The 25,806-nt window shown below is 47.0% G+C and overlaps 1 protein-coding gene across 1 annotated transcript in view; it reads left to right on the plus strand.

Moving 5' to 3' along the window:
• Nucleotides 1-25,806, plus strand: part of LOC125428988 (prostate and testis expressed protein 4-like) — an 85,558-nt gene that overhangs the window by 53,267 nt on the left and 6,485 nt on the right. The gene's annotated exons all lie outside the window — the stretch shown is intronic.

Below are 25,806 nucleotides of genomic sequence, written 5' to 3' on the forward strand. Positions count from 1 at the left end.
TGGGAGTAAGCTCGGTTGCTGGCAATGTGGCTTTGCTTCGGAGTAAACCCTCCTAGGGTCGTGATTCACCCATTCGAAGAGTTGCACGGTTGCTTCAAAGCAAAGCCACCGACTACCCCCAAGCTTACTCCTGAGTAATGCATGCCTAGGAGCCAACCGTTTTGTCTAAAACTAAAACCTCAGTATTCAGGTTAAATTGCCGTGTTGGCACTTTGCAATAAATAAGTGGGTTTGGGGTTGCAGTTTGGGCACTCGGTCTCGAAAAGGTTCGCCATCACTGCATTATGAGGTTGATTATGTGTCCCTGTGTCTTGTGTAGAACTCAGGAATAGCATTTTGTGGAGATGCAGAAGATTGTGCGGGGGGGGGGAGAGAGAGGAAAGCTGCGTTCTGTCCTTATAAATCGTGGTCTGAACCCACGTCCTGATGCTTAGTGGTCCTCCTCGCCACTCACATTTCGGCAACAGAACCTTGTGGCTGAGCTTCAACCAAATAATAACGCAGATGTGATGCTGGAGGCATCAGAAGGGCTGCGGTGAAATGTGCAGCACACCATGTTCTTCCCCTGAGCTCAGAGGCAGCTGAACGTTCGGGTGTTGTCTGAAACCACAGCCCACGGGCATCACGGCTCGCTTCTCGCTTTCCTGTGGGCAGAGGGTGACTGCTTAACTTATGGCTCGAAACCAAAAAATCAAGAGATGTGTAGCTCCTTAGGGGAAGGTGTTGGTTGCCACGCCCACTAATTAAGCTACCACCAGTGACAGACTGCTTTGAGCTTCAGAGCAGGGTTTGGATGCAGAGTGTGGGACAGAAGAAGAAGAAGAAGAAGAAGAAGAAGAAGAAGAAGAAGAAGAAGAAGAAGAGGAAGAGGAGGAGGAGGAGGAGGAGGAGGAGGAGGAGGAGGAGTTTGGATTTATATCCCGCCTTTCTCTCCTGCAGGAGACTCAAAGGGGCTGACAATCTCCTTGCCCTTCCCCTCACAACAAATACCCTGTGAGGTGGGTGGGGCTGAGAGAGCTCAGAAGAACTGTGACTAGGGTCAAACCTCTGAGAAGTCATTGGAGCACATTTTGCCTAGTCACCAAAATTTAACCATTTTAGACCAAACCTGTTTCTAGGGATCCCTTACTGGTCCATCCAAGCTTTTAATCTTAAATTGAACTATCTTCTGAATACAGAGAATCCCAAGCAATTGGACATAGTGGCCAAATTCTTGCTCACTATTACTTAAATAATTTCCTGGTGTCCTCTTCATTTGATGTATGCATTTTTGAAACAGGAGTACCTGTTCTATCTTGTAAAACTGTATTTGGATTACTTAGCTCTGCTATGTTTTAATGCCTAATAAAGGTCTTTGAACTTTTGAACTTTGACTAGCCCAAGGTCACCCAGCTGGCGTGTGTGTGGGTGCACAGGCTAATCTGAATTCCCCAAATAAGCCTCCACAGCTCAGGCAGCAGAGCGGGGAATCAAACCCAGTTCCTCCAGATTAGATACACGAGCTCTTAACCTCCTATGACACTGCTGCTCCTAGAGAAGTGATCTCCAATGTAATACTTTTGGGTAACATGCAGGGACAGAGGGAGAGGAAACTGCGCCTGGGCATGACCTGACCACGTGCGCCCCTTGCCCCTTCCCCCAGCCCACCCATGCCCTGATCCACCCATGCCCCACCCCTGGGGAGGGTGGTCTAGGGGCAATTTTCCACCCCCATGTGATGGCAATGGCGTGTGCCCGAGGCACGACTCCCTCCTGTCCTATTGCAGCTTTGCGACTGGTACCTTGGGTTTTGCTAGTCTATTTCTTGTTACCCAGTTGCTTCTTCTCTGGAGAAAGAAGAAGAGAAAACGAGTTTGGATTTATATCCCCCTTTCTTTCCTGTAGGAGACTCAAAGGGGCTTACAATCTCCTTGCCCTCCCCCCCCCCCTCACAACAAACACCCTGTGAGGTGGGTGGGGCAGAGAGCTCGGAAAAGCTCTGACTAGCCCAAGGTCGCCCAGCTGGCGTGTGTGGGAGTCCCCAGATAAGCCTCCACAGCAATGGCGGCAGAGCGGTTGGTTTCTCCAGATTAGAGTGCACCTGCTCTTAACCACTACGCCACGGCTGCTCCCTATTCCTTAAAGCAAAGAGCCAAAATTGCCTTTCCTCTACTTCACTGTAAATAACAAAAGCCCAGGAAACATCATAATAACATTCATACATACTTTTGTACAGCACCATGATCCTGACCCTGGTCGGGAAGAGCGGGATATACATTTAATAAAACAAAATACAAATAAATAATTATATCAAAACTTTTCCAGTCCTATCTGGGAAGGGGAACTCCGATCACTCTCCATGGCGGTTGGCCTGTGAGGTTCTGCTGGGTGGCTTCTATCTTACACTCTGTGCTTTTTAATATCTACATGAAGCTACTGGACGAGGTCATCAGGAGGTTTGGGCTGCTGTGTCACCAACATCTGCAGCTGGGGTCTGCAACCTGCAGCTCTCCAGATGTTCATGGACTACAATTCCCATCAGCCCCTGCCAGCCTGGCCAATTGGCCAGGCTGGCAGGGGCTGATGGGGTTTGTAGTCCATGAACATCTGAAGAGCTGCAGGTTGCAGACCCCTGATTCTGGAGGATGCCCAGTTCTACCTTTCTTTCCCACCTAGGGATGCTCTTGATGTTCCACACCTGTGCTTGGAGTCAGCAGAGGGCTGGGTAGGGAAAACAAGCTGAAACTTAATCATGATCAGACACAGGTGCTTTGCGTTATTAGAAAGGCAGATGGGGGACTTGAGACTTCCGTGACTTAGATGGGGTTTCACTAGCCATGAAAAGCCAGGTTCTCCCACTCAATACATTTCCCCCCTTTGAAAATCAGGTGGCTGCTGTGGTTTTGAGTGCTTCCACATAGCTTTGGCTGGTGAGCCAGCTGCCAATGTTTGACTTGGATCTAGCCACAGTGATCCATGCCTTAGTAATATGTAAATAGGAGGGGGTGGAGCCTTAAATTGCAGGCTCTGCCCTGGCTGGGTCCAGCACAGGAGCAGCAGTGGCGTAGGAGGTTAAGAGCTCATGTATCTACTCTGGAGGAACCGGGTTTGATTCCCAGCTCTGCCGCCTGAGCTGTGGAGGCTTATCTGGGGAATTCAGATTAGCCTGTACATTCCCACACACGTCAGCTGGGTGACCTTGGGCTAGTCACAGCTTCTCGGAGCTCTCTCAGCCCCACCTACCTGACAGGGTGTTTGTTGTGAGGGGGGAAGGGCAAGGAGATTGTAAACCCCTTTGAGTCTCCTGCAGGAGAGAAAGGGGGGGATATAAATCCAAACTCTTCTTCTTCTTCTTATACTGCTGGATCTCCCTCCAAAGCTCCAGAAAGCAGGCCAGAAGTATAAACTAAACCAGACAGGCTGAACGTGTAGTTCAAGACTGGCCAGTGCCTGGAAGGGTCCAGCTTTAAACTGCGGGCTTTGAAGCAGAGCCCACAGTTTTGGGCTTTCCCCACTGACAGAGTTGAACTGGTTTTTACCTAGGTTCGCCTCAGTGAATCCCCACTGCCACCGAGCTCAACATTGTTTTGTCTCAGTTCCCCCCCCCCCTCAGAACTGCGACATCCTTGTCGCGGTTATGAACTACTGCTGGAACAAGGTCGATACCGCTTCGAAGTGGGGAAGCATCGAAACGACACCTCATCCGTTCAACCAATCACGAGCCGCTTTTGTGGCATACGCAGAACGGGAGAGTCGTGGCGGGCAGAAAGCGCATGTAACTGTAAACTGTAAAAACTGTAAAAAAAAAAAGAACGCTCCTGTTTCCCGCCGTAACACAAGCGCCAATCACGATCGAGGAGTGAAACAGGCACCAAGATGATCCCGCCCACTTAGCTCGGTTCCAGGGGGCCAACTCAGTTGCTGTGGGGACAGACTGGAATCGCCCTCCACTGAAGGGAACCGAGTCGACCTTAGCGCCCTTCGGTAGTGGGGAAAGTCTCTTTAAAGCTGGACCTGGCAAAGCCCAGCCTGGAACCTCATCCCCCCCCCCCCAATGTGAAGTTCAGGGGTGAAGCCATAGCTCAATAATGCACCCTCCTCTCCTTCTCCCTCCTCTTGTACCTACACAGCTGTCTGCACTCGCCTCTCATCTCCGGAGGCTGCTGGATGAGGGATGGCAGGCACCATCTTTGAAAAGCAGCACCCACACCTGCCTCTCCTGCACTTCCAAAAGGAGGTCGCTTTCTCCCAAGCACCTTGTCCATCGTGGCTGTTGCTTCTCCCAGGCCCCAGAGAGAGTGGGCCCTATCTATGGGGGTAGGCCTCTACTGTTTCTGCTGTCGCACATGCACACACATACTACAGCCTATCAGTTTGCACCTTGCACCGCAGCAGGGTAGGCAGAGAGTGTCATGGAGAAGTAGGGTAGCAAGTGCAACCAGTTCTTCTGCCCCAGATGAATCTATTGTGTGTGGGGGGGAGGTGCTCTGGGATGCCTCGAGCTCACCCCTCAATGAAGGCTTAGGGCAGTGGTGGTGAACCTATGGCACTCCAGATGTTCATGGACTAATTCCCATCAGTCCCTGTCAGCATGGCCAATTGGCCGTGCTGGCAGGGGCTGATGGGAATTGTAGTCCATGAACATCTGGAGTGCCATAGGTTCGCCACCACGGGCTTAGGGCATCTGACTCCCTAGATAACGCCCCTGGGACCATGACTGAGATCTCCATGATGTAGTGAAAAGGGCTTCCCCTCCATTTATCTAGAATTCAGAGATATCTAATGTAAGGTAACCAGATGGTCACCTTTGTGATCCGGGATGGGGGAGGCAGCCATGCGCGCGCATGCACGCGCAGCCGCAGGAGCGCACTGCCTTCTGGGGCTTGCCGTTTGCCACCCTGTCACAGTGCGGCAAATGGCAAGCCCAAAAGGCAGTGTGCTCCTGCGGCCGGGCACGCGGGAGGCTGCCGCACTGCCTTGCGCCCCAGAAGGCAGTGCGGCAGCATCCCCAAAAACGGGACAATTTGAAGAACCCGTGGGACCCCGGACAAATTGTTTAAAGGCGGGACGGTCCCTCCAAAAGCGGGACGTCTGGTCAGCCTAATCTAATGAAATTGATGGGCAGTAGATTCAGGGCTTATAAAATTATGTAGTCAGTGAGGAATTAATTGGCAGAATTCATTGCCACAAAATAGGGTCACAGTCATCAGCTTGGTGTCATCCTCTCCAGACTCAGTGAGGAAGAGTGACTATAATGTAAATAAATAAAAGAGAATGATTTTATTTACAAACCGCTTCTCTGTTATGCACTGAACCTATTGGAGGCTGTTAGCCATAATGGTTAAATGTCTTCAGAAACAATATGACCCTGAATCAAAATATACTGGGGGCTGTACTAGGGGAGGGCTGTTATCCAAATTCTTGGCACATGTGCAGACCAACACTAGAAAGAAAGGGAAGGGAATAAGCTTGTTAAACAAGAAAAGAAATGTATTGAATTAACAGAAAGAGAACCAAGTTATTTATCAGGTATATAAAATAGGGGTGCCACAAAACGGGAATCAATGAGTATGTGAAGCAAAAAACCAGTGTAAACCCTTTCCCTAACAAACTTCTGGCTGCTAAGGGAAGAAATAAGAATGGAAAATTGAAGACAAACAAGTCTGCTTCCTGAAGATAACAGGACAACTCCAGAGAGGGCACTCGGCCAGACTGGAGAAGCACGGCAGAATGAGGTAAAAAAATAATAATAGAGAAGCCAACCATACAGCTGGGGTAGCAATCTGGGATCTGAAACCAGCTACAAATAGGGGGAACTGAGGAATAAATTTTTAGTGTGTGTGTGTGTGTGTGTGTGTGTGTGTGTGTGTGTGTGTGTGTGTGTGTGTGTGTGTGTGTGTGTGTGTGTGTGTGTGTGTGTGTGTGTGTGTGTGTGTGTGTGTGTGTGTGTGTGTGTGTGTGTGTGTGTGTGTGTGATGAAACTTCCATTGCTGTGGAGATGAATTAATTTGAAAAGGGTTTTTGTGTGTCCACTGTGGAGGGGAGTTTTTTTTCTTTTCTTTTTTTTGCGTTAAGTATCAAGGGCCGTTTCCCCACTTTTAAAATGACATCTGTTTCGTCTGGTCCAGGACCTTTTTAGCGGAGGGTCATGTTCCCCGGGCTTCCCCACAGAGCGCAGGGTCATAAAAAGGCGCCGTTTTGAGCAGCACCAGAATGACCCGTGCTGAGGGGGCGCAAGAGCAGCAGAGTCGGGGCGGCTGCGTTGTCGCCGCCCCTGTAGTGGGGAGTGCAGTTGGACCCCGCACTACTCGGCGAGAGTAGCGCGCAGCAAACGGTGAGTGGGGAAAGGGCCAAGGAAGAGAAGCATTCCTTTAAGGAGAGGCTGAGTATTTTACATGATAGAGGAAGAAATCTTCCTTCCCAGACCATAAGATATGGCGGAAATAGATGGGGCTGGTCTGTTGGTCATTGTCTTGACAACTTGGGTTGCTCAGGAAGTCCATATTTCCAGGGAGGGGACCTCTTAGGTCAGTGATGGCGAACCTTTTTGAGACGGAGTGCCCAAATTGCAATCCAAACCCCACTTATTTGTCGCAAAGTGCCAACCCAGCAATTTAACCTGAATGCTGAGGTTTTGGTTTAGAAAAAACCAGTTGGCTCCCTCTTCCTCCGCCCCAACCGCTAGAGCAGGGGCCAGCCTGCTCTAGCCTCCAGCAAGTCCCTTGTGGACCGCTCTGTGCCTCTCTAGCATCTCTGCCTCCTCTGCGCCCTCCCCCTCGGGCAGCAACCACCCGGAGCACAGGCACCAGGCCCGCCAGTCAAGTCCTCCCATGTCATGCTCAGTGGCTCAGACCAGCCTAGATGTGTGTGTGTGGGGGGGGGGGTGATTTTCCACCCCCCACATGACAAACTCTGTGTGTGCGTGCCCACAGAGAGAGCTCCGAGTGCCACCCCTGGCACCCATGCCATAGGTTTGCCACCACTGGCCTATTGCCTGATTCAGAATGGAATACTGACTGACACAGAAAAGGTCTGATTTTAGCCTCTGTGCTAACTATGGATGCCTTAAATTTGCCGAATAATACAGCTTTACTGACAACAAAAGGAACTGGCTCCCTCCCCCTCAGAGACAGCCCAAAACGGAAGTGTTCATTTGAATGCCCATCACCCTCACAGCCTTATAAGTAACACCAGAGAATGGATGTTCAGCCTCCAGCAGTCGAAAGCATTGCCTTGCTTGTTTCAATATTGAAAAGTAGGGCGGGCCAACAGGCTGGGAGAAAAATATTCTGTCCTTATAATAGGGGCTTAATGTGTGAAAATGAGCAGCTGAAGCCAGAGGTGGGATCCAGCAGGTTCTCACAGGGTTCCCGGGAGTAGGTTACTAACTATTTGTGTGTGCCGAGAGGGGGTTACTAATGGGTGATTTTGCCACGTGATTTTGGCCTTAGTTACGCCCCTTCTCTCAGCAGTAGCGCGCAGAACTGGAAGCAGTCTAGCAGGAGGTGCCCCAGCGTGCGTGGCAGCCTGCGCCTGCGTGCATTCAAGCTTTCCGCCAAGGACTGGGCGCAGCGACTACAAGCTGCCCACTGCCAGACCCGCTTAGGAATGCCCCGCCCCCGGAATGCCCAGCCATGCCCCGTCGTGCCCCGCCCAGCCCCATTGGCGCTACACCACAGTTTGAATCCCACCACCATGGGAACCTGTTACTAAAATTTTTGGATCCCACCACTGGCTGCAGCTTCTCATGGCATGGAGGGAAAGGACGTCACCTTGGTCAGCCACATCCCATTCAGCCTCTATTGAAGACACAAGACTTGTTTTTTCGCCTTCCAGACAGTTGGCAACTCCTGTGAAAAGGAAACCATTTTTCACAACCTCGAGACTCTGAAAGGTCAAACGTCGGTTCCTCTTCCCATTCCATTTTCTCTTTAAAAAGAACTGTTCCGCAGGCCGGGTGAGTAGGTTGTATATAATTTTTCAACGAGAAACAATAGAAAACTTTTTGGTCCTTTTTCAACTTCGGTTTGTTTGTCTTCTCCCTTGAACAGAGGCTTTGGGCCAAACTAAGTGATGTGTACGACATGGGTGTTCCCTGAACTAACTTGCAGTCGTGTTTTATTGGGGGACATGGATTATTTGGGGAATTTCTAAAGCACTCCAGAGTTTGACCAGACTCGGCAGCACTGCATAGGGAGGAGGCCTAGCATCCCATGCAGTTTCCCCAAGCAGAAATGGCCAAAGACAGAGGTGGGATCCAGCAGGTTCTCACCAGTTCCCGAGAGTGGGTTACTAATTATTTGTGTGTGCCAAGAGGGGGTTACTAATTGGGTCCGCTCTTCCATCTCCACGCCCTCGCCTCCCCGAGAGGCAGACTGCCTTTGAACGTGAAGGTTCCATATAGCAATTGCGACTAATAATGTAACTCCCTGAACTGGGTTAATCCCTTCCAGGTACTGCAATTCACTGATTCTCAGCCTTTCGTACCTTTTATCTCACCAGTCTCTATCAAAGAACCTGTGTGTTTCACCATTGCTGTGTTCAGATTTGTGAGTTGGGGCATTTTCTATAATGTGATTTATGGGATTTAGAAAATGACTCCTGGTGCAAAAAAAAAAGTTTGGGGTCGGTGTGGTGGCTGCCCATGGGGGGGGGCATTCCAACTCAGCCTCTTTGTCCCAGTGGGCTCCCAGGTTTGCCTACAGAGTGACGCCTCTGCCCTCTTTGGCTGAGGGGGGGGGGGGGGGGGCTGGCGAGGGAACCTGTTACTAAATTTTTTGGATCCCACCACTGGCCAAAGAGCTATGGTTTCCAGCTCCAGATTGGGAAATACCTGGTGGTTTGGGTGGGTGAAGCCTGAAGATGGCACGATTTGAGGAGCAAGAAGATTTCAGCCATAGAGTCAACCATCCAAAGCAAACATTTTCTCCAGGTAAATGATTATCACCTGGAGATCAGTTGCAATCCCAGGAGGACTCCAGCCACAACCTGGGGGTTGGGAGCCGTACTCAGAGCCCATGAGGCATGCGGCTTGTGAATACAAAAACCATTTATACTGTGGTAAGGGGAAAACTTTGGCAGGCCTGAGTGAAAAAGTTAACTCAACCCAACCAACTGTCATACCACAGGGTGTTTTTTTTAATATACATAAATATATGAACATATGTGGGGTGGCACATAAATTAGTATGGCCCATTTTCCTGGCAAATGACAAACTTTCCTATTCCTTACCCCAGTGGTTCTCAACCTGTGGGTCATGACCCCTTTGGGGGTCGAACGGCCCTTTCACAGGGGTCGCCTAAGACTCTCTGCATCAGTGTTCAACATCGGTAAAATGGAATACAACACAACACAACACAAGCCTTTATTGGCATATAAAACAGGACAAAATTTTAAAACAAAGCAAGGTTAAGAAGTGCAGTTAAAACTACTAATTTTCAGTATAAAATTTGCAACAGTTTCACAAAAGAGCACATCAGAGCTGTTCAGGAGATGGGGTATCTTTTAACACTCATGCCACTGAGAACACTGAGAACCGTCTGGCCCCATATGTCCCACGTCGGTCTCTGCGTTCGGCAGAGGCCAATTTACTGGAGGTCCCCGCCCCCTCTATGATGCGGCTGGCCTCCACCAGGGCCAGGGCTTTTACGGCCCTGGCCCCTGCCTGGTGGAATGCTCTTCCGCCAGCTGTCCGGGCCCTGCGGGACCTCAATGAATTCCGCAGGGCCTGTAAGACTGAGTTATTCTGCCGGGCCTTTGGGGAGGCCGGCTGCTGATAGGTGCCCATTAACAACTGAGATCCGCTGTTCCCCCCTTAGAGTCAGAGGAGTGAAAGGTTAGACGCCATCTGTTTTAAATATTTATAAGTTTGGAGCGCTGCATTTTAACTTGTATAAATTTTAGTATTTTATCTTATTATCCACTTGTATGTATTATGTTGTCAACCGCCCTGAGCCCTTCGGGGGAGGGCGGTATAAAAGTGGAATAAATAAATAAATAAATAAATAAACATTGCAAGAAAATGGAATTCATGTATTTCATGCGTATCTTATTGTATTTAGGGCATAGATACAGAGAATGGTCAAGTGTTTCAACCATAGTCATATCACATGAACAAACTCTTTTAGCACGTTCCATATTCTTCAATCTTCCCTCCAGCAGAGCTGATGGCAGCACATTACATCTTGCAGTAGCCAAGGCTCTCCTCTGGGTGGGATTAATCAGCAGACGAAGATATGCTGCCGTAATTCCACGCTCGCATGGGATTAATAATGTAGTCGGAGAACAGGTTGTCTTGGCAGCACGAGTCAAATTATGAAAATCAAGATCCAAGAGCCTATTCTTAACTAGTCTGAAGGCTTCCACCTTGTAAAATAGATTAAATGATAGGGTTGGGGGTCAGCACAACATGAGGAACTGTATTAAAACATTAGGAACGTTGAGAACCACTGCTTTACCCCATTGCCAGAAAACTTTGATCCAAATTGGTCCCACCCACAACCACTTTGAAATCAAAACTGAGCGCGTGTAGAATGATCTCAGAAATCGGATTTCGAGGCTACTGTTTCTGAATCCACAGGTGAAGACTGCCAGACTGAGGAGTGGCTTCAAACGATTTGGATATAAATAATATATGTCACAGCAGTCCGTATGCCCTGTTCTAGAACTAAGGTGGTGTGATCTTAGGCCCAGTCGCTTCCGGTCCTGCAGGCAGTGGGATACTCTCTCCCCACCCCTTCTGAGCTGGGAGACAGGAGATTAATTGCAGGCAAAATTGGGCAGCTGGCACTGACATTCCTGATGTTATGACTACACTTCCTAACCTAATACGCCCAGACCGTATAAAGCATTTCTCCCCCAGACAGTGGAATTTTGCTTACAAAGATGAGACACTGGAAACAGAATTAACAAAACAACCCACACACACAACATTCTTTTGAAAACATCTAATAACCAGGGTCCAGTAAAAAAAAATTACAGAATTTACTAATTGGCAAAAAAAATACTTCAAGCAATGGAAAACCAGTGGGAAAAGTGTTTGTGTTACACTGGAAAAGAAAACAAGAATAGTTAAAACAGTTTCAAAACTCAATTGTTGGTCGTTACGTCAGGTCAGGGTCACAGAAAAGTTCAAAACAGCAATTGTTCTTGCCAAAGAAGCCTGACTACAAGACACAACAGAGAGCTCAGGAATGAGGTGGAACTGGTGTAGATAGAATTGGTTCTTTATTACCCTGTTTCTCCGAAAATAAGACATCCCCTGAAAAATAAAGGAAGGCGCATGGTGGAGGTTTCTGCTTGAAGCAAGCTAAATATAAAGGGCCTCAAAGTAAGATGTAGCAAAGTTTTTGTTTGGAAGCATGCCCGCCGAACAGAACACCGGAGCACCAGAATTCTTCTTCTTGGAAAAATAAGAGATCCCCTGAAAATAAGGCATAGTAGAGGTTTTGCTGAAGTGCTAAATATAAGGCTTCCCCCAAAAGTAAGATGTAGCAAAGTTTTTGTTTGGAAGCATGCCCGCCGAACAGAACACCGGAGCACCAGAATTCTTCTTCTTGGAAAAATAAGAGATCCCCTGAAAATAAGGCATAGTAGAGGTTTTGCTGAAGTGCTAAATATAAGGCTTCCCCCAAAAGTAAGATGTAGCAAAGTTTTCGTTTGGAAGCATGCCCGCCGAACAGAACACCGGAACACCAGAATTCTTCTTCATGGAAAAATAAGAGATCCCCTGAAAATAAGACCTAGCACAAGAGATCCCTGAAAATAAGACCTCTGGGAGCAAAAATTAATATAAGACACTGTCATATTTTCAGAGAAACACGGTAGTAAAATGACCAGAGTCCATATTGCTTTTTTGGTTCCAGTTGCTCTGGTTTTGACTGCCAGGCAGAGGGATCCAGTTATAGCAGACAGCTGAATCTAGTCAGAGAGTTTGTCATGCAATTTCAGCATCAGAGGTGCAGTCCAAGGGGTCAGAATACACAAAATCAACAAGACAGAGAAACATTGCGGCAGTCATATGCTTTGTTGCATCCTGGCCAGTATGCTCTGTGAACCTGCTTAACAAAGGGTCTTCCAGCATGTTTTCACCTGTGGAGACTCTGCTCCCCCCTGCTGCGCAACTGTATAATAGGTCGTTTCCCCACTCACCATTTGTTGCGGGTTACTGGCGGCAAATAACCCGGGGTCTGGCTGCACTCCCCACTACACCAGCGGCAACAACGCAGCCACCCTGATTCTGCCGCTCTCCTACCCCCTCAGCACACGTCATTTAAGATCCTGGATGGAAGAGCACCTTTAGGAAAACCCCGGGCAGAACGCGGGGCAGTGGGGAAGTCCGGGTGGTGAATTCGGGGTTTGAGTTTCCCGCCCCTGTTAGTGACGTGTAGCCTTTTGCCCAATAAGGAAGCAGTGGGCCAGTGGTGGGATTCAAATAATTTAACAACCAGTTCTGGTCGTGGGATTCAAATAATTTAACAACTGGTTGTTTACAAGCACCGTTTTAACAACTGGTTCTGCCGAAGTGGTGCAAATCTGCTGAATCCCACCACTGGTTTTAAACCAACGCTACCAATGACTCCTCCATTGCAGTTACTTCTTTTTGATACTGAGTGAAATTATTTTTAGGTGTTTTATTAGGTTTTTGCTTTATAACCATTTTTTAAATCTTTGTAGCTGTCTCATAATGAATGTGAGTGATGTGCTGGAAAATTGGCATGTATGCATTTTAAACAAATAATAAGTGTCAGAATAATGCACAAAACAACTTTGGGAATACAGTAATCCCAGAGACGTAGAGCAAACTGTGCTCGTTTCTTTGAACTCTTGCCAGTAGCAGAGAGACAGCCCTGCAGGCCCAACGCAAGAGGCAAGACAGGGGTTTGCTCAGAGTGGCCTAATTTTATTTATCTATTTATCTATTAATTAATGAATTCATTCATTTGTTTATGTATTATTTAAATTTGATAGACCATCCACCCCCGGAAGGCTCTGAGCGGTATTCAGTTCACTTTAAAACATGGGAATATAAATGTAAAACAATATAAGTAAAACAATTTACAATATAAATACTGATTAAAACCTATAGTCCAACCACATATAAATACAAAAGGTCAAATGGTAGAGATGGTGACTGGTTGCATGTCATGAGGGTAGGTCAGATGGTAACTCAGTAAAAACATAAACATAAAATGAACATAGGGAAGGCCTCTATCCACACTATCCCTCTCATAAGAACATAAGAACATAAGAACAAGCCAGCTGGATCAGACCAAAGTCCATCTAGTCCAGCTCTCTGCTACTCGCAGTGGCCCACCAGGTGCCTTTGGGAGCTCACATGTAGGATGTGAACGCAATGGCCTCTCTGCTTGACTATTGCTCCCTGCATCACCTGGTCTGTTAAGGGCATTTGCAATCTCAGATCAAGTTGAGGATCAAGATTGGTATGCCATAAATCGACTTTCTCCTCCATAAATCTGTCCAAGCTCCCTTTTAAAGCTGCTATCCAGGTTAGTGGCCATCACCACCTCCTGTGGCAGCATATCTCCAAACACCAATCACACGTTCGCGTGAAGAAGTGTTTTCCTTTTATTAGTCCTAATTCTTCCCCCCAGCATTTTTCAATGAATGCCCCCTTGGTTCTAGTGACATTGTGAGAAAGAGAGAAAAATTTCTCTCTGTCAACATTTTCTACCCCATGCATAATTTTGTAGACTTCCAATCATATCCCCCCTCAGCCTCACTCTCCAAACTAAAGAGTCCCAAACGCTGCAGCCTCTCCTCATAGGGAAGGTGCTCCAGTCCCTCAATCATCCTCGTTGCCCTTCCTCTGCACTTTTTCTATCTCCTCAATATCCTTTTTTTGAGATGCGGTGACCAGAACTGGACTGACAGTGCTCCAGGCTTAGCAGAATTAGCACCACTGCTTTATATATAGGGCATGACAATCTTTGCAGTTTACTATTATCCATTCCTTTTCTAATGATCCCCAGCATAGAGTTTGCCTTTTTTACAGCTGCCATGCATTGAGTTGACATTCCCATGGAACTATCAACTAAGACGCTTCTAAATCCCTTTCCTGGTCTGTGACTGATAGCACTGAAAGCCCCTGTAGCGTGTATGTGAAGTTTGGATTTTTGCCCCTATGTGCATCACTTTTACATTTTGCTACATTGAACTGCATTTGCCATTTCTGGGTACTCACCTAATTTATCAAGGTCCCAGCTTGGAGCTCTTAGCAATCCTTTGTGGTTCTCACCACCCTACATAATTTGGTATCATCTGCAAACTTGGCCACCACGCTACCCACCCCTACTTCCAGGTCACTTATGAATAGGTTAAAGAGCACTGGTCCCAAAACGGATCCTTGGGGGACACCACTCCCGACATCTCTCCATTGTGAGAACTTCCCATTTACACCCACTCTTTGTTTCCTGTTTCTCAACCAGTTTTTAATCTATAGGAGGACTTCCCCTCTTATTCCTTCATTGCTGAGTTTTCTCAACAGTCTGTGGTGAGGAACTTTGTCAAAAGCCTTTTGGAAATCCAAGTAGACAATGTCCACTGGTTCCCCCTTATCCACATGTCTGTTTACACCCTCAAAGAACTCTAGTAAGAACTCTGTTTACACCCTCAAAGAACTCTCCACCAAAGACCCGGTGAAACAGTAACATTTTACAGGCCCTGTGGAATGTTCAAGGTCTCAGATGGCCCAGATGGACACTGGTAGAGAATTCCACCAAACGGGGGCTAAGCCCTAAAAGCCCTGGCCCGGATGGAGGTCAGTCAGATTGTAGAGGGGCCCGGGACCACCAGTAAGTTGGTCTCTGCAGAACACAAAGATTGAGAGGGGACATAATTCCAAACTCTATTTTTGAAAACAAACTCAACATGGGTCAACACTTTCATTCTCTCTACCCCTAACACACAAATCAGCTCAACATTGTGGAACAACACAATTCAAGCTGCAGGGCAACTGTTACATTTTGTTTTTATTGTGCATGGTGACCTGCTTTTCAATACAAACATTCTTATGCCAAGGACCTAACAAAATGAAACACAGCGGTAAATCCCAAAACAGGATGAGTTTGTGCAAGAAAACCAACTAAATCAAGAAACACATTTGTACCCCAAAAAGCCAACAGTGGAAAAATAAGCCTTCGAAGCCTGCTTTGAAGGGGCCAAGATAACAAAAGTGGTGAACTTGAGGAAATAGTGCATACATCCTGCCTTTCAGCCACAAACATTTCCTGGCAGGAAGTACATAGACTGGGCTACTTAATCTTGTACAAGGCAATCTCGCCCTGGAAACTACCTAAGCAGATAAAGGCAGACTGATCTTCCGTTAACAGACACGGCCAGTGGTGGGATCCAAAAATTTTACTAACAGGTTCCGATAGTGGTGGGATTCAAACAGTGGCGCCGCCGCACACACACACCTCCAGTCCCTATTGGGCAGGGAGGTTGCTTTAGCTTTGGCTCCCGGTTGAGTTCCGGATCATTCATAAGGTATGGGTACTTACCTTTAAGGCCTTACGCGGCCTGGGACCTTCGTACCTTCGGGACCGTCTCACCCCATATGTCCCTTTACAGCCTCTGCGTTCAGCAGAGGCCAACTTGCTGGTGGTCCCCAGCCCCTCGATGATGCGGCTGGCCTCTTACCCAGACCATAGGGCTTTTACAGCCCTGGCCCCTGCCTGGTGGAACACTTTACTACCAGCTATCCGGGCCCTGCGGGATCTTGGAGAGTTCCACAGGGCCTGCAAGACCGAATTGTTCCACCGGGCGAGGCGTTTTACTTGGAGGGGCCGGCCGCTGATGTGTGCCCTCCTTCCCCCCCCCCCTTTTTTACATTCTGGGCCCTTAATTTATGGGGCCTCAGCTCTCTGGGTTTGTTTTTTCCAGGGTGGGTTTATTATATTGTATGAAGTTTTATGCTGGACGCCGTTGTAAATTTGTTTCATTCGCTGTTTTAACTGGGTTTTAATGTGATTGTTTGGTTTTATGATGTCCACCGCCCAGAGCCCTTCGGGGGAGGGGCGGTATATAAAATTGATCATAAACAAACAAACAAACAAACAAACCCCTTCTCGGCACTCAGAAAAAATTAGTAACTGGTTGGATCCCACCTCTGGACACGGCTATAGCAAGTGGTGAGTGTTGTGTATTCTTTAACTTGACACAGACAAGATTCTAATTGTTGCTGGGCAAAAATGCTGGCTTTCTTAGGTGGCTTAACCTGATTTCTTATTTTTCCGGCACTCTACAAATGTGGTTACTTTGGGATCTGTTTCCTCCCCCCACCCCCTGGGATTCCAAGCTTTCTAGAACATGCTTATAAGATGTAAAACATTTTGTCTGTTTTGTGACTATGAGATAAAATGATTAATTGACATAACTGCATACATTACAATGATCCTTCCTAGCAAGATTGGAGCTGTCATTTTGCCTAAGGGAACTAATTCTTTTAGTCTGGAGAGGAATTGTAGTTTTGGGACAGCTCCAGGCTCCACCTGGAGGATGGCAACCCTACTGAAATGCTTGTGTTCTGGAGGAGTGCTGTTAAACTCTGATACCCAAGCAAGTTATAGTCAGACTGCGGGGCCGTTCCTGAGCGCCCTGCCAGTTATAATCTTGACGGCACAGACAGTCCAGATGCATGAAGAGCACCCATAAGATGGACGCCAATCTTAATTCAAGGGCTTTGATATCAAGAGAGTTTGCCTGTCTTTCCCCTCCTAAATTTAGTGTGCATACCTTCAAACAGTGCCTTTCCCAAGGGCCCAGCCACTCAAATCTGGTTCACGCATCTGGCTCGAGCTACACAAAGAACTTGCGAATATTCACACACTGATTTCATCTGCAAAAGCTAGATCCCCCTGCACTCCTTTCTCCCTAAGCATTAACTCAATCTTAAACCTGTATAAATTGGGGGAGATTCCCTACAGGCCTCTCACATAGCTGGTCTGTCTCAGAAAATTCCCCCAACCTAAAAGGGAACAGACCAGACCAATTTGGGTAACATCTCCACAGGCATCCCCAGGCTGGACATGCACATTCATACACAATTGTGGGGATTGGAGGGGTCTTGTGTGGGCTTCCCTTTGTTGGAAGGGCGGTGTGCACAGACCCACTGTTTCCACACACCACCCCCAACCTGCCACATAATTAATTGTTCTCACAACTTTGTCCACAGGCTCGTTATGAGATTGGATCCAAAAACAGTCCTTCCAGTTGATTATAAATATAAATATATTCTTATGTATTCTTTATGCGTGTGTTTTTTTCTTTGTAACAACGTACTATCCAGTGGTGGGATCCAAAAATTTTAGTAACAGGTTCCCATGGTGGTGGGATTCAAACTGTGGCGTAGCGCCAATGGGGCTGGGCGGGGCATAACGGGGGTGTGGCGTGCTGCATTCCCAAGGCGGGTAATTCCTGGTGGGGCTGTTGCAAGGACGCAGCCGCTGCGCCAGTCCTTGGGTGGGAAACAAATGCACGCAGGCGCAGGCTGCCACGCACGCCGTTGCACCTCCTGCTAGACTGCTTCCAGTTCTGCAATGCTACTGCTGAGAGGAGGGGCGTAACTAAGGCAAAAATCATGTGGCAAAACCACTGGTAGTAAACCCCCTCCTTGGCACAGCCACAATAAAATAATTAGTAACCTACTCTCGGGAACCTGTGAGAACCTGCTGGATCCCACCTCTGCAGTGGGCTTTTTTTTTATTTTGAGGAGAAGAGATCGTCATGTATTTGACTCTATGTTGCAACACAGGGTCATTTACATAGCAATGAAAGTGAGCACTCACTAAAAACCTAGTATTTACTACCTAGCTAATACAGTGCTTTGTCTGCATGTGCCACAATGTGAAAGCTTGTGAGTTCGAGTCCCACCAGGGACGACTAATTTTTTTTCTTAAGGAAAAAATAGTCTACGAAGGAATTGGGGCTGATTTTTTTTAAAGGACAAGGTTTTTCTGTTTGGGCTGAAAGCAGCGGGATTCTGATGCACCGGTCCCACTGTTGTTTAGGTTCACTCAAAACACAGCACAATGAATCCCCACAGTTTCTGTCCCCAGCGTTATCATGAAGCCACAAACGAACAACCAGGAAGTTCAGCAAATTTTTGCACCGCAACGTGCTGGCCAATCAAAAGCCAGCACCAAAAGCAGGGGACGTGGATTGGGCAGCTTTGTGATGACGTGTGCATGTGGGGACGGTTCAACGTTGATTCCAGGAAGGAGAAATAAAAAAAGAAAGAAAGAAAGGTTCAGCCTCCAAAACGGGGCTCCAGCCAATCATAGCAGAGACCCGCCCTGCCGATCTCTGCAGACAGCGGAGCCGTGGGGAGTGCTGCTTCTAAAAAACCGCAGCAGAAAGGTGAGTTCCCCTAATGGACAAACTGCAGTGGGGAACATTAACTCACGCTCAGAAACCCCCGGTTCTTATGAGCCCGGTCTGCCTCCACTTTAATTCTGAAGTGGGGAAACGCCCAGAGACTCCAGCCTTCCTCTTTGGAGGGACTTTGGCTATTTTGTTTTGAATGGCTGCAAGAGATGTGAGTGGAAAGGGGACTCCTGGGGTCGAGGGAAGAAAGCCAGGAGAATGAAGAGCTGGGGAGAGAGGAGAGGAATCCCCCAGCCCCCTAGGTTGATTTACAAACTCCCTAATCCCTTGTCCCTGGCCAGGAGGCAAAGGGGGGGCTTGCATGCAAAACTTGATCCCCCCTCCCCCAAGCCTCACCCCTTAATACCCCATCCCCAAAGGAAGGGAAGTCAGGATCGATAAACGTACCTATTGATGCATTTGCTCACATACATCTCCCCGCTGTTTAATCTAAATTGGAAACTTCTCTAAGCAGAGATCTTTCTTGGGAGATAGCCACCCAGAAGGAGCATAATGGGACTTTGAGTACCTCATATAATAATCCCTGGTTTTTCATAATGGATGGATAGTAAACACAGAGCCAGGGTGGTCTAGTTGTTACATCAGATCTGGGAGACCCTGGGAGCAAATCCCTTGCAGGAACAGGGGACTTAAAAAAAGATAACTGGAAAGCTGTGCAACAAGTCACAGGGCTTTTCCTGTGAGGAGGTTTCTCTACCCCCACATAACATTTTTGAGATTATTTAGCACACATTTGTAACTCTGATCCAGCTAATTTAATTACTGTTCTGCAATTGAAATTAGGTTGGGTAAAGCATGACAGCCAATTTCTCTGGTGTGAACTGGCCTGTCTAGTTGCTCATGTGGTTCCTGCGCTTTTAAAAAGGCAGACATTCTTCACCTGTTGCACGGAAACAAAATTACAGAAGGGAAACGGCACTCCATACAGTTCTGTTTGGCATGGAGATGTTAAAGCAAATGGCTAGTGTTTGATAAACGCCCCACTCTGACTGTCCATTGACAGCTTTGGACAATTTCTTGACCAAATTTCACCCATGTGGCACAATTAGAAAAGTAGCTATCAGGTTGTTTTTTTTTTATGAAGATGATTAAAAGCACATCACACAGGAGTCGGCTCACTGATGAACACCTGCAGTCCATCCTGAGAATCTCCACAACACAGAACCTAACCTCAAACATAAACGAGCGTGTTGCCAAGAAAAGATGGCAAGCATCAGGCTCTGACGAAATGGCATAAGAGCAAAGATGTAACTTTTACTGTAACGTTTATGATGTAACTTTTACTGTAAAGCCCCATTTTTATGGAGAGCAAACTATTTTAAGTGTAAGTTTATTTTGGAATGATAGCCTGTGTTTCGATGTATATTAATGTTCAAAAAACGATTCGTTTCAGTCTGTTCAATAAATGTTTATCCTGTTCGGCCCGCGACCTGAAGTGTGCGTTGAGTTTTGCCCCTCCCCCCGCGATTGAGTTTGACACCCCTGCCCTATGCCATTACTTTGATAACATGTTGAGTTCATGGAGAGATCTGAGCCGGTGCCTTCCATAATGGTAACACAACCCCTCAGCCTCTGCAACAGGTGAGGACATGTTTGCTTAATTTTGAGACTGTTTTGCTTCTGGTGTGTTCTTGTAAATGGGAGATACCAAGATCCACATTAAACATGACCTTGCCTTCCCAACAGAGATGGTGGCTCTTGTTTATTAAAACAAAAGTCAGAAAATGTTTTGGGAGCATTACACTCCCAAAATTCTTTGGGAGCATTACACATTGAGCTACAAGTATTGGGCCTGATTGAAGGATTTCCGAGACCAAGCCTACCAGAGTTTGGGTAGGCTAAATCAAAATATTCCTAAATCAAAATATTATTAGTGATTTGATGACTGACAAATGTGCATGCTGTTAAGTTTCATTGTTTAAAAAGGACTGCCCGAGCCAAAATATGATTGATGATTGACAAACATATAACTTGTTAAGATTTCTCTGTATGGTTGAAATAGTAGTTACTTGTTACGTGTAAGTTTGTAGAATTTATTATGGTGAATGATAAGAGAAGCATTTCTGTGTGTAAACTACATGATCAAGATTTGAAAACCATCGTTGTCTTAGGACAAGTGAATTAGCCTTTGGGGTGTAAAAGAGGATTGACTGTACCTATATAGTGCACCAACCCCATAATAATATTTTGAATGTGGTGAATTTTCAAATTCAAGGCAGCAATTCCATGTTCCTAGCCGTGCTGTAGCATCAGCGTGGTCCCTTTGTTTACTTGGGTGGGGCTGGAGCCATTTGCATCACAGCTGCCCCCTCTTGTGATGCACATAGGGGCAAAAAATCCAAACTACACATACACGCTACAGGGGTCAGTGCTATCAGTCACAGACCAGGAAAGGGATTTGGGAGTCTTAGTTGATAGTTCCATGGCAATGTCAACTCAATGCATGGCAGCTGTGAAAAAGGCAAACTCTATGCTGGGGATAATTAGGAAAGGAATTGAGAATAAAACTGCAAAGATTGTCATGCCCTTATATAAAGCCGTGGTGCGACCGCACTTGGAGTACTGTGTTCAGTTCTGGTCGCCACATCTCAAAAAGGATATTGAAGAGATAGAAAAAGTGCAGAGAAGGGCAACGAGGATGATTGAGGGACTGGAGCACCTTCCCTATGAGGAAAGGCTGCAGCGTTTGGGACTCTTTAGTTTGGAGAGGAGACGTCTGAGGGGGGATATGATTGAAGTCTATAAAATTATGCATGGGGTAGAAAATGTTGACAGAGAAAATGTTGACAGGCTCAGGACAGCACACATTATTTTCTATTTAAGTGGGTAGAGTTGACCCTTGCTACCCTTTCTCTGCTCCCTGGTGCTATTCTCAGTAGTCCCCACGAACAGCCCACAAAGATGTGGCAGACAACAGACATTGGTTGGAGTGTTTGGGAATAGGTTTATTTCTGTCTACACCACCTTTAACAGCCCAAGAGGCCAAACAATCAAATGCACAATATATAGAGGATTTTGGCTGGGTGGTGGCTGACGACCACATCTTAGAGATTCTATGGAAAGTCTTCGACAGTACATTCTATGGAAAACTTGCAGCATCAGATTCCGGGAAGGTTTCACCTGGAAGCGCCCAAGGTGGTTGCGCATTACACATATCCGTATCACAGCAGATTATGTCAAACTTCTGGGCCGTGACATTTATTTTTAAAAAATCCTGACAGTCCTTTTCCGTAGAACATAATTTTATCATAAACCCTTTTGGTCCTGCAAAGGAAGAAAAAACAAAAATGCAAATAGGGTTCCTGTAACTTTTTGAAATGGAAGGTATTCAGACCATTAGACTGGGTGAACAAATGTGCTTTTGACACCATGGGTTCTGGGAGGAAAGGGTTAAGACAGTTGAGCACAGAGGCAAGACTGTGGTGTGGTCCACTGGTCTGTTTCCAGCAGATCATCTAGTGCTGAGGTGTCCAACTCATTTGTTGCATTTGCCAGATATGATATAAATGTGACTTGTTTGGGCCAGGCTGGGGTGGGGGGGGGGGGAAGGCTGCCTTGAAGGGGCTCCTCGGGCCCAGACGTCAGCTGAGGCAACCCCTGACTCCTAATAAGCCCCCTTAAGTGGGGTGAACATGCCCCATAGGCTGCATGATTCACTCCCCTGATTTGGCATCTGCTGGGTCCTAGATGTCTCGTGCAGAACTCTGGTTGATCCAGTTCCTCATGCTCATTCTGACTGAATGCAGATTAAAACTGTTAAGTCACCTGCGTGATCTGCAAAGTAATCCCAGGACCCACCACAATATCACACTGTTGTGTGCAAGCCTTTAAGTTTTCTACAGGACTTCATTAGGTGTGTTGACTGGGTCGTTGAAGGTGGGAAAAGGAGGTGTGTATTTATGAGCCAAACAATTGCTTTAGGGCTCTCTTGCAAACTGGTAAAGATGACTCTGTAGCTTTAAAATGGAATACAGACTATATTGCACTCAATGGGACTGGACAGACAGGTTTGCAAAAGGAGTTTCCACATTGCTCCAGGGAATGTGGGACAAAGAAGTGTTACCAGACAGACTTGTGGTAGGATGGGGGTGGGTGGGTAGGTGGGTGGGGTGGTACTGTTTTTAGAAAGCAGTGCTCTAGCGGTTTCTGGTGTCTTCGCTGATAAGATTGTTCCTTGAAAAATAACTTCTTAAGGAAACTGAAGTGATTTAGAGAGGTTTACATGAGTGCCTACTAGTGCACTGATTGAAGGGAAACTCCATAAACAACCTGACCCCTTGGCCCTCAGTCAAGTTGTAAACTGTGTTTGTGTTCAGATAACAGAAATGGGCTTTTACATGGCCACATATTAAACTGGACAGAGAAGTCTTAATGGTGGTCTGGTGGGGGTCATCTCCCTCTTCGAGCACTAAAGAATTGAAGGCTATACAATGCTGACATGATTTTATTTATTTATTTATTTATTTATTTATTTATTTATGGGATTTCTATACCGCCCAATCCCCAAAGGGCTCTGGGCGGTGTACAACATGGATTCCACATACAGTATATAAACAAAACCCCACTAAATTAAAATGTAAGTTTAAAAGTTTAAATATTTAAAACGCAGCAGTGATTCAGTAAAATGGCGTCAGCAATACCCCAGATTAAACCCTCCCAAAAAAAGGGGGAACAAGACAGTAACAGAAGTGGGTCCCCTAGATGACAGGGGGACTCCGAAAACCGAAGGAATAGAATAGAAGGGGCACCTAATCAGCGGCTGGGCACTCCAAAAGCCCGGTGGAACAACTCAGTCTTACAGGCCCTGCGGAATTCACCAAGGTCCCGCAGGGCCCGGACAGCTGGAGTGAGAGTGTTCCACCAGGCAGGGGCCAAGGCTGAAAAAGCCCTGGCCCGAGTGGAGGCCAGCCGCATCATTGAGGGGCCAGGAACCACCAGTAAATTGGCCTCTGCTGAACGCAGAGGCCGAGTAGGGACATATGGGGTAATGCGGTCCCGAAGATACGAGTGTCCCAGGCCGCGTAAGGCCTTAAAGGTTAACACCCACCCCTTGAAGATGATTCGGAACTCAACTGGGAGCTAGAGATTTAAAGACTTCATACAGAAATTCAACCATTCATTTACCTGCATTGTGCTGGATAGCCTAGCACAGTGTTTGTATTGCTTTTTTAACTTGGAACAGTCTAGAACTGAGAGAGACCTGATTTTATTCTCTTTTGTTTTCTTTCTGTTTATGAAAATTTTGAAAACTCAGCTGTTTGAGCAGGGGCGTAACGCGGCAGCCCTGGGCAAACTGTAGCCCTGGGCAAAACCTGAGTTGGATGCCCCCCCCCCCCCATGGGCGGCCACTCCACCACGACCAAATTTTTTTTTGCACCAGGACATTGGTGCCTGCAGGGGGTGCATTTTTAGACATATCAGCACCAACATTTCAGCGTATCATCAGGAGACTGTCCTTATGCTACCCCCACAAGTTTGGTGAGGTTTGGTTCAAGGAGTCCAAAGTTATGGACTTCCAAAGGGGGTGCCCCATCCCCCATTGTTTCCAATGGGAGCTAATAGGAGATGGGGCTACAGTTTTGAGGGTCCATAACTTTGGCCCCCCTGAACCAAACTGCACCAAATTTGGGGTTGCCATCATCTCCAGATGATACCCTGAAATTTTGGTGCCGATACATCCAAAAATGCACCCCCTGCAGGAACATCCTAGAAATTTCCCAAGAATCTTTGTTCTGCATTAAGTTTTCTGCATTGCTGTCAATGGGGGTTGCAGGCTGGGGGGCACATTTCTGAAGGCACAGTCTCAAAACTTTCAGGGTCTCATCAGGAGACTGCCCTAATGATACCCCCCAAGTTTGGTGCAGTTTGGTTCAGGGGGGGCAAAGTTATGTACCCTCAAAACTGTAGCCCCCATCTCCTATTAGCTCCCATTGGAAATAATGGGGATAACTCCCTTTGGGAGTCCATAACTTTGGACTCTCAAACCAAACCTCACCAAACTTGGGGTAGCATAAGGACAGTCTCCTGATGATACGCTGAAATTTTGGTGCCGCTAGCCTAAAAATTGCGCCCCCTGCAGGCCGAAAATGGAAAACCACTAAAATACCCCAAAACGAACCCAGCATTTTGATGCCCCCCACAAGGTGATGCCCTGGGCAGCTGCCCACCTTGCCCAATGGGCATTACGCCAGTGTGTTTGAGAGCATCTGGACAAAGAACCCTGGTCTTGGTACGTTACTGGAAAAAGGGCCCCGGGCTTTTCCTGCCAGGCAAGAGCAGGAAGAAGGCGGTGACAAAGTTGGCAGAGACGAAAGTTGCTCTGGAAGAGGTTTCCGAGGTCGGTGAAGCTCAGATACATTCGTCGCCTGTCCTCGGGCCTGACAGTGGTTCAGAAGCCGGTGAGGAGGACGAGCAAGAAAGCTTCCCTGATTCGGCAGGAGGCGAGTGTGAACTCCCTCTCAATGCAATCTCAACCTTCAGTATGTATTTTTGCTTTATACAAGGAAATGACCCTGGATAATAGGAATTCTGCATCTGTCAGCACATCCCTGGTTGAATGTCACAGTGCGGAGGAGAAATATATAGTCCCAAATAGTGTCACCTATCCAACTTTATGTCTCGAAGTCGGCTTCTCTTATGTGGAAACAGAAGCTTGGATTGCCACCATAAAGTACTGGCTCAAAATACATTTTAGATCACTTGCAGGTGACATAAACTTAAACCTTTTAAAAGACAACTTTCAATTCTACTGGTTTAAAGTCATCGAGAATAAAGTAAGAACCATAGGATTTGATTTGGACAATGTAGGGACTGAGAGTGAATTGCACATTTTCAACCAGATCCGCGAAAGACTGAGGGATCTGGAACATCATCGTCTCTATCCAACAAAGGCGGCTGTATATATAGGCAAGAGATTGTGAGACACTAACTCAAGACCACTTACAGGTTATTATTCTTGGATGTATACGGGAAGGAGGTGGTTGTGAGACTTACCTTTTGGGACTATAGTTGCACATCTTGGATCTTTGCCTTTGGTCTCACAGACAATCGTGCTCTTTAAACATAGCTTTCCTTTGCATTTCTTGCACTTCAGACTTTTTACTGTGAAAGGAAAACAGGGTTTTGTTTTTTTTAAGAAGGGCAGTATATGCAGTGCTTAGAGAGTTGCATTAGGATGATGGACAGCCAGATTTCAATCCCATTCAGCTCTGAAGCTCAGATGCCCTTGGGCCAGTTTCTCACACTAATCTACCATACAGGGCTGTTGTGAGGATAAATTAGAAAGCAGAGACCACCTGAGACAGCCTGAGCTCCTTGCAAGAGCGGTGGACCAGATCTGGTCAATGAAAGGCTCTTAGACAGCGTAGAACAGGGGTAGGGAACCTGCAGCTCTCCAGATGTTCAGGAACTACAATTCCCATC

Source organism: Sphaerodactylus townsendi, linkage group LG03 (genome assembly GCF_021028975.2).
Source record: "Sphaerodactylus townsendi isolate TG3544 linkage group LG03, MPM_Stown_v2.3, whole genome shotgun sequence".
NCBI classification, from domain to species: Eukaryota; Metazoa; Chordata; class Lepidosauria; order Squamata; family Sphaerodactylidae; genus Sphaerodactylus; species Sphaerodactylus townsendi.